Source organism: Leptodactylus fuscus, chromosome 1, assembly GCF_031893055.1.
Source record: "Leptodactylus fuscus isolate aLepFus1 chromosome 1, aLepFus1.hap2, whole genome shotgun sequence".
NCBI lineage: Eukaryota > Metazoa > Chordata > Amphibia > Anura > Leptodactylidae > Leptodactylus > Leptodactylus fuscus.
The window spans coordinates 155,151,297-155,160,452 of record NC_134265.1 but is presented as its reverse complement, the minus strand read 5'-3'; positions in this window follow the sequence as shown (position 1 = coordinate 155,160,452).

The window sequence follows — 9,156 nt, the reverse complement described above, 5'->3', positions numbered from 1 at the left end:
TAGTTTCAAATTCTACCTCTAGATTTTGAACTTTGTAGATATTGGACTTTCTAAAGTTATCACATTTGTAAATCACTTTATGCACACTTGTTTTATAGTCACTGTAATTTCCACATATATCAGTTGTGGCTAGTTTCTTTCTTTTGATTGATTTGATTGTTAGAAACTCTATATAGTTTGCTGAGTTCATTTTCATACCTTTAGGAACCATAAAGGGGGCTTACAGCTTTCTCCCCATGATTCCTGCCCAAAACATGACCCTAACACCTCCTTGCTGATGCTTCAGCCTTGTTAGGACATGGTGGCCATACACCAACCATATACTACTTCATCCATCTGAACCATCCAGGGTTGCATAGTACTCATCAGTAAACAAAACCCGACATGTAGGTTTTTTCTGTCCGCTTGAAAAGTCAGACATCTTTACAAACGGACAGTGAAGGAAGGGCATGGAGTGCAAAAGAACACACCCGATCGCCATTTATATGAATGACAAGTGTCACGGACATAGCTAGTGTCCGCTCCTAATGTCCGTGCGAGATTTTGAACGGACACTACCTGTCGGACACTGACGGTAGTGTGAACGCCCCCTTAAGCTTTCAATGAGTGTATTTGTGCTGCACCTTGTCCTTACACTGTGTATCACTCTGTTAATGAATATAACTATATCAAGTCACAGTTCAAGAAATACTTGGCCCAGTTTCATAAACTTAGTTGAACTTTTAATGCAAGAACATGTTTAATAATAAACTCATCGAACCTTATCTTACCCCTCCAGTGAAACTGTTCCCATAGTTAACGCTGCCATTTCATTTATTGTTTGCTTTATAGATATTGTGAGTTCTTTATGATGATATAAAGTTCCACTCCCAGCACTATTTTTACTGAGGGCTTTCTTTCTGTTCTTAGTTACATTGCTTTACATTACCATGTGACCGCACCGTAAGAATAATACAGAGTCTGCTATGTGGACTGACAGTCAGTCTTTCTGTGCTTCTATATAGTTTCAGGACTTCTTCACAAGGATATGTGACATCCATGATAATCATTATATATATATATATATATATATATATATATATATATATATATATACTGTATATATGTGTGTGTGTGTGTGTAATCACAAACAGCACATGATCCTTTATATTTTAGATTCGCATGCTTTGTGTCATTGATCCAGTTTTATTTTTTTATAATTTTATTTTAGTGAGGGTGAGGCAAGAACATGACTCGTACATAGATACAAGAAATACAGTGTGTCTCATATATATGAAATTGAAGGTGCTACCTGCACCCATTAAGGAATCCACAGATCAATACAGTTTACCTAATACAATAAGGACCAAGTTGCCATCTGCCGGGGAAGTTCTCAGGTGTGATACCGGGTGGTGTCTAGGAATGGACCCATTAGCACTTCAATCTATACTAAAACTACACTATTTTTGCCAAACTCAAACCCACCTGTATCTATGAATAAACCTAATGTGCAAAAATAAAATCATTGTAAAAGTGTATGTAGTATTGCGAACAGAGTTAATATTTACTGCATATGAACTATAACTAGGACATCTACAGCACCACTATACTAATTGTGGGTTGTGAGCGATTTTAACGCACAGCAATTTACTGTAAGCACCCCCACCTGAAATACTTTTGCCACCTCAGTGGAGTCCATAGGGGTATTGGGTGTGGCGCCCATGAAAACACCACTAATGTGGGGAAACATGTCAGTTAGGGGATCGTGAACAGCTATCGGGAGATAAATATTTGGAAAGACAGACCACATTTTTTGGTTAGTTCTCTACTACTCCCTATCGTGTATCTGATCAATACTGGCTGTTTTGCTAGGGCGGCAGGATGGCATAGAAATTATTATATGAGTGAGTGGGTCATAGGGCACCACAAACAATGGATATCATAGAGTAGTGGCATGTCTGATGTATCCAGTCTAGGATGTGTGGGAACCCAGAGAGATGTGATTACACTCACTCCTTCTGAACCCAGTGACCCCCAAAGGGAACATATCACATTTGCCAGGGTTGATCTTGAACCTGATATTGCCATAAAAGCATCAATGTGCAAAAAGACTGATCAGAGATGTCTACAGGGATCTGCCATAGCAACACATCATCAGCAAACAAGACTGTCTTAAATGCCTGGGATCCTACCCTGATACCCTCAGGACATTGTAACATATTAGTGGGCCCAGTGGAAAGACCCCCACACAGCACCAAATTAACCATAGGACCAACCATGCAACCGCACCAGACCCTATGGGTACTCTCAGCCACCCTGGATAGAGTGGGACACTCCCACATTTCAGGTGCTGTCTCACTATTCCGGGATACAGATAGAGGTTAAATACAATGGTGGAGGGTCAATGGTGAACCTCTAGATAAAGACGCTCTGCAGACACTAATTGGCAATAAACAACTCTTTCTTGCATTATCAACATTTCAGACACAGTATCGCCTCCTTACCTCGCCCAGTTACAACTGTCGAACCAATGTCCAAATTCGAGAGGATGGTTGTCTTTAAATCTCCAAGAAACAGAAGATTAGCTAACTGTAAAGCAGCTTTGCTAGATACCATTCCAGATTCCAAGCCGGGATATCTTTCCGCATGGGAAACTGAGCTCGATACAACCTTCACTCAAGATGAAATCACATCCAACTTACAATCCTCACATGGCTTCTCAAACTGTGTGCGGCTTCAGGAATCACATTCTAAACTCCTAGCGAGATGGCACCGTACTCTAGATTGGCTACACGCTCACAATCTGGCGTCAAACGACTTGTGCTGGAGATGACGAACGGAAAGAGGTACCCCTTATCACATATGGTGGACCTGCCCAAAGATTAAGGCTTTCTGGTCCCAAATAATGCAAGAGATTCAACATATCACCTCGTCCACTCTAATCTACCCACCTGCTGCAGTCCTTCTCTCATGCCCTACATCTTACTATTCGCCCAACAAATGAATACATAAAGAGGCCAATAATGCATAATGTGGTATGGGGCTTAACTCACATATACAAAAAGAAAAACCATATCCACAGATAGTGTAATATATAATAGATAATAGATATTCGCCCAACAAAGCCAACCTCACAATGCACTTATTTGAGGCAGTAAAGTCCCTCATACCTAAATATTGGCTCAAACCCACCGTCCCTTTGACTGATGAATGGAGAGAAAAATTGACGCAAATTTTTAAATTCGAAGAAATGCTTAGCTGGTCCTCCGGCTCACACAACCGATTCTTGAAGATGTGGTCACCGTGGTCTAAATTCAAGCAAATTAGTATCTCAGCAAACACCCAGTAGACGTTTTGAAAGGTTGTTCTTTACCAAAGACCCACACTCCCGAGACTATTTCAGACTGACAGACCCCTCTCTCACCTTTCACCAGACCTTTATATCCCCTGCCCTCCCCGTGTCCCTACCTTTTTTCATTTTATTAGAGATGAGCGAGTACTGTTCGGATCAGCCGATCCGAACAGCATGCTCGCATAGAAATGAATGGACATAGCCGGCACGTGGGGGGTTAAGCGGCCGGCCACCGTCAAAGCGGAAGTACCAGGTGCATCCATTCATTTCTATGGAGCATGCTGTTCGGATCGGCTGATCCGAACAGTACTTGCTCATCTCTAATTTTTATGACTTTTCTCCCATTTCCTTTCCTTAAGGACAAGAATCCCTGTACTTTACTTTACATACATTGTACTTATTCAGTCTTTTTCAGATAATTTGAGGGTTTGACCCTCTTTGTATTGTTTGATCTTATACGCGCAAAATATTCATACCACTGCTACCTCCTTTTTATGTTTTATTTTCTGTAAAAAAAAAATAAATTTGAAAAGGTTAATAAAATGAGATTTGAAAAAAGAAAAATGGTGGAGCAGAGAGCTATGTAGGCAAACCATATGGAGGAAACCAAAGGCTGGGAGTAGTAGCGGCTATAGCGATGTCACTAGGTAGGTCAAGTGTTCCCAACGGACTCTTCCAGCCCACCCTCCATGCCAGACACTGATGACGGGAGCCTGCATGGTACCTGATGGTGGTGGTAGTTGTTCCCCCAGGGGTTGAGGGATGCCCAGACTGTAATGGTAGATAAGTATCTTGTACTCCACTCCATCAAATCAGTAGCTAACCTAGCCTCAGCCAGTTCTGGGGGCTGGTAAAAAGCAAGTCCACTGGGTCCATATACTTTGTTAGGTGGCTCCCAGAATATTGTTTCTGGATAACAGGACCCCTTCTCTCCTCCTGGTAAATCATCTGCTCAGTAGACAGACTATCCTTCCCTGTCTCAGGGCTGTCACAGCACAGAATTGGGTGAGACCCTAATGATTCTCCAGAGACTTTGGGTCTCCCTACCCCACTCAGTGGCCTGTGATTTGCCACAGTTGTAACAAGCTTTGAAAAGGTAAAGCGGTGACCAACAGTGGGGAATAAAACCTTAGGAGAACACATAAGGGAATCTGCAAAACATAAAATACACAATACAAAGATAATATATACAACCAGAAGCACATAAAATAAAGATGTTATCAGCAGTGTCACTCTGGGATGCTGCACTATCAGATCCATATTTCATTATTTAGCCATTGACTGATGCTGTCTGTGGCAGGGATTTGCAATGAGCGTCAAGACACAGGCCCCCTAATGTATTAAAATGGCCCTGCTCCCACAAAACCACCATTTACACACACATCCCAATTTTCAGGGATCACAGAGCTGGATAAGTGTGGCTGTGAGTGCCATAGCAAATAATTTTGTGTTAATATGTGCCCCAAACTCCACATACATCCCCTTTAATCCTGTTCACTCCTATTATGTCCCTTTGTTCCCTAACACAGTAATTGTTCCCTTTAATTTATAAAAGACAGTGATGATACCTCCTCCACAGTATAATGTACTCTCAGTGGCACAGTATAGTGGCCCCTAGTGACACAGTATAGTGGCCCCTACAGAGAATAGTCCTCCCTCAGTAGTTTTTGTACACTTTAATGCCTCCTCAGTGGCCCCATACAATATAATTGCCCTCTGCGAACCATCAAATAGTAAAATTGCCCTGCTTTGGCTCCATACAATATAATACCTCTAAGTTATTCATCACACAATCAAATGCACCTGCAGTAGCTCCATATAATATAATGTCCCCTCGGTGGCCTATCACACATTACAATATCTCCTCTGTGCCCCATCATACATTAAGATGTCTTCCTAGAGAAAGAACAAGTAATTTTTGGTAAGAAACGAAGGCAAGTGCCTTGCTGTGCTTTTTGCTTTTTGTATTCTTCCTCCCCTGCTATTTTTATTTTTTTGTGAAAAAGTGGGCATGGCCAAAGTGGAGTATTTAAAAAAATATCCACTATCAAAGAACCAGAGGCACAAGTTCCAAAACTTGAGATAAAAAAGGTGCAGTTAATAAATAATCCCCAATGAATGTATTCTCGGCTATCAGGGTTGTGTGCCTGCCAGACATGAATTAGCCCCAGGGTTTCGCAAAGGTTGAAAGGGGTCCATGACCATGTGTATGTCAACTACTGTGAGCTTGTTGTTAACAAAGTTCTCTCCCACAAGATGTAGAAGATCTTCCTGCTATCTACATTAGGACCATATATATTATGTAGACCAAGTTCCTTTACAAGCGTATCAAGCATCACCTGTAGCCCTTCTCCTTAGCAGAGTAGGACTTGACCATGAAAGAGGTAGTCTTATATAGGAACATGAGAACGCCACCCTATTTTTAGCTGGGACCCCCAAGCACCTCACTCACCCAGTATTTCCTCATGTGATAAAAGCCATTTTCCCCAAAGTGTGTCTCTTGCAGTTTTGTCAGCTTTTAATTTTTTGAGATGTTTAAGAACCATGGATCATTTATGGGGGACATAAGTCCCTTGACATTCTAGTTAATTACTTTCATGGAAAGTCAGTAGGAAGTGCATGGGATACCACGGGTCCTGTTCAAAAACCACCTCCAGACCCTTCAACACAGAAGATGGAATGGAGCACGATCTTGGAAAATACTGACACGAAAATACTGAGCACGAAATGGACCAAGATAGAACATATTTCTGTTCTTGCTCTCATTAAAATCAATGGGTACACATGCAGTCTGTGAATATCATAGACATCATACATCTGCAAAATGCAGATGTGTGAATACGCCCCTACATTAAGACTCTCACAGGCTTTCAAAAAGAGACTGACACGCAGCCCAGACAGCAAACTCTGGATCAATCTGGACAATCACAATGTAGTCACATAGGGAAGGAATTGTAGATAATACTTCAGGTAGAAAGCACTCAGAAGGTTACCTACATTGCTATTTACTGAATGCGTATTACAAATGGGGAAAGATAAAATGTTTTACCAGTCATTTTAAAATGAATGGTTTTGGGTGAAGATGGGGAAAGTAACCCTCAGAATTTAGCAACAGCTAGAGATAGAATAATGATATGTATAGTAAGGGAAAGTCACACGGCACAAACCTTTTTCGCTGTGTGGCATTTTGGTGTGGCTGCCCACAACAGGATGCTGATGTGGTGCATTGGCCACCCGTTGCGGCATCCCGCTCCTGATTAGGCCTGGATGAATGGGCCTATGCAGGAGGGAGTCTTGAGCCACGGAATCTGCGTGAAGGTAGGGCATGCTGCTTTTTTCCTTGCTAGTTGAAAAAAAAAATCACTAGCGGGAAAAAAAAGCAAGTGACTTCCATTGAAATGAATGGGTGACGTTTTTGCAGGCAGATTTTGAGGCATAAACTCCATGTGAACATACTCTAAAATAGTTACAGATGAGCAAACCTTTCAAGATTCATTTAGTTTTGGATTTGGACGATTTCAGACCAAAGGTTTGATGTTAGTGCTTCTGCCTCTTTATCAGTTGGTGGGGGTCTCAGCACCATCACTAACATTAGATTAGTTCTGCCAGATGCAGCTACTATGATCATACATTGTACATACAGTTACATTAACAATCTATAACATATATTTAAAGAGGACCTTTCATCAGATCGGGCACATGCAGTTCTATATATTGCTGGAAAGCTGACAGTGCACTGAATTCAGCGCACTATCGGCTTTCCTGATCTGTGCCCGGTGTAAAGCACTATCGGTCCCGGTACCGTAGGGCTTTACAGTCAGAAGGGCGTTTCTGACAGTTAGCCAGGGACGCCCTTCTGCCCAGCAGCGCTTATCGCGCTGTGCTCTAAGACTGGGGAGGAACTCCCCCCTCCCTCCCTGATGAAACTCGTCTACGGACGAGCTGTGTGAGCAGAGGGAGGGGGCGTTCCTCCCCGCTCACACTGTACAGCGTGATAGGCGCTGCTGGGCAGAAGGGCGCCCCTGGCTAACTGTCAGAAATGCTCTTCTGACACTAAAGCGCTACAGTACCGGGACCGATAGCGCTTTACACCGGGCAAAGATCGGGAAAGCCGATAGTGCGCTGAATTCAGCAGTATATAGAACTGCCTGTGCCCAATCTGATGAAAGGTCCTCTTTAAACAAATAAATATGGCATTGTTAAACATTAAAAGTCATTATATAACAACAATACACAAGAGGAAAAGGCTTATTTATGTTGCACTTTGTTCTTACACTGTGTATCACTCTCTAAATAAATACAACTACTGTATATCGAGTCACAATTCAAGGCGTACTTGGCCCAGTATCACAACCTCTTCTGAACCTTTAATACAAGCACATGCACAATAATAAACTCATCTAACCTTAGCTTAGTACATCAACAAACAGCCTGTTTAACCCCACCTTCCAACCCCATAACTTTTTTATTTTTCCGTTCACAGAGCAATATGAGGACTTAATGTTTGTAGGATAAATTGTATTATACTGTTACTATTTAATATTCTGTATGATGTACCAGATAGCTGGGGAAAAAAATCAGACCTGGTGTGGAATTGGAGAAAAACTGCATTTGTGCAACTTTCTTATGGGCTTTATTTTTAAGGCTTTCACTTTTCACCTGTATTCTATGGAGCAGTGTGATTCTGGGTCTATCAATTTAATATAGTTTTATTTATGTTTTAACCCCTTAAAAAAATCTAAAACTTTGCAAAAAATAAATAAATAAATAAAATTCTTGGAGGAATAGATACTCCTCACAGTACTCATCCATAGACAAGTACTGGGGGGGGGGGGCGTTCCTCACCGTTCACACAGTATAGCGCCATAGGCGCTGATGTGAGGAAGGCGTTCCTGACTGACTGTCAGGAACGCCCTTCTGACGGTGAAGAGCTGCGGTACCGCCACCGATAGCTCTTCACCTGGGGCACAGATCGTGAAAGCTGACAGTGCGCTGAATTCAGCGCACTGACAACTTTCTAGCGGTGTATAAAACCGCATGTGCCCCAAGTGATGAAAGGTCCTCTTTAAGCCGGTTGCACATGGCCATGGATGAATGGCACGGGCGGTGTACGGGTGACACACAGATGGCCCCATTCATTCAATGAATAAGGGCCCGTGCACACGGAGTTAACGCGAGCGCATTTTAGCATAATACACGTGTATAGAATACACGTGTAAAAATAACACTTCCATTGACTTCAATTAAATTTTTTACACGTATCAAAATATGCATCACATTTTTTGGTGTGTATTTTGACAAGACCTTGTAATTCACTTGTAAGTCATTTGTAGGGGTCCATAGAAATGAACGGGTCATGTGCTATCAGGGAAAAACCCTGACCAGTCATACGGTCGTTTGCAAGGAGTTTTGGGTATGTTCACATGGCAGTATTAGGGTGCATTCACACTGAGTAAACGCTAGCTTATTTTGTAAAGTAAAATTACACTTGTAAATTTTGCTATCCCATTGACTTCAATGACATTTTACAGGCGTATTTTTACAGGCGTATTTTTTACAGGCGTATTTTTACACTTGTAAAAAAATATCATTGAAGTCAATGGGATAGCAAAATTTACAAGTGTAATTTTACTCTACAAAATAAGCTAGCGTTTACTCAGTGTGAATGCACCCTTATGCTTAGCAATTTGCATCAGTATTTTTCCTGCCTAGATCAAGAAAGGAATCTACAAAGACAAAGTATAGCACAAACATGCCGTGTGGTTTGGATCCACTCCTGGTTTATTGAGCAGAGTACTAGTGTGTGACTGAGACTTACCTATGGA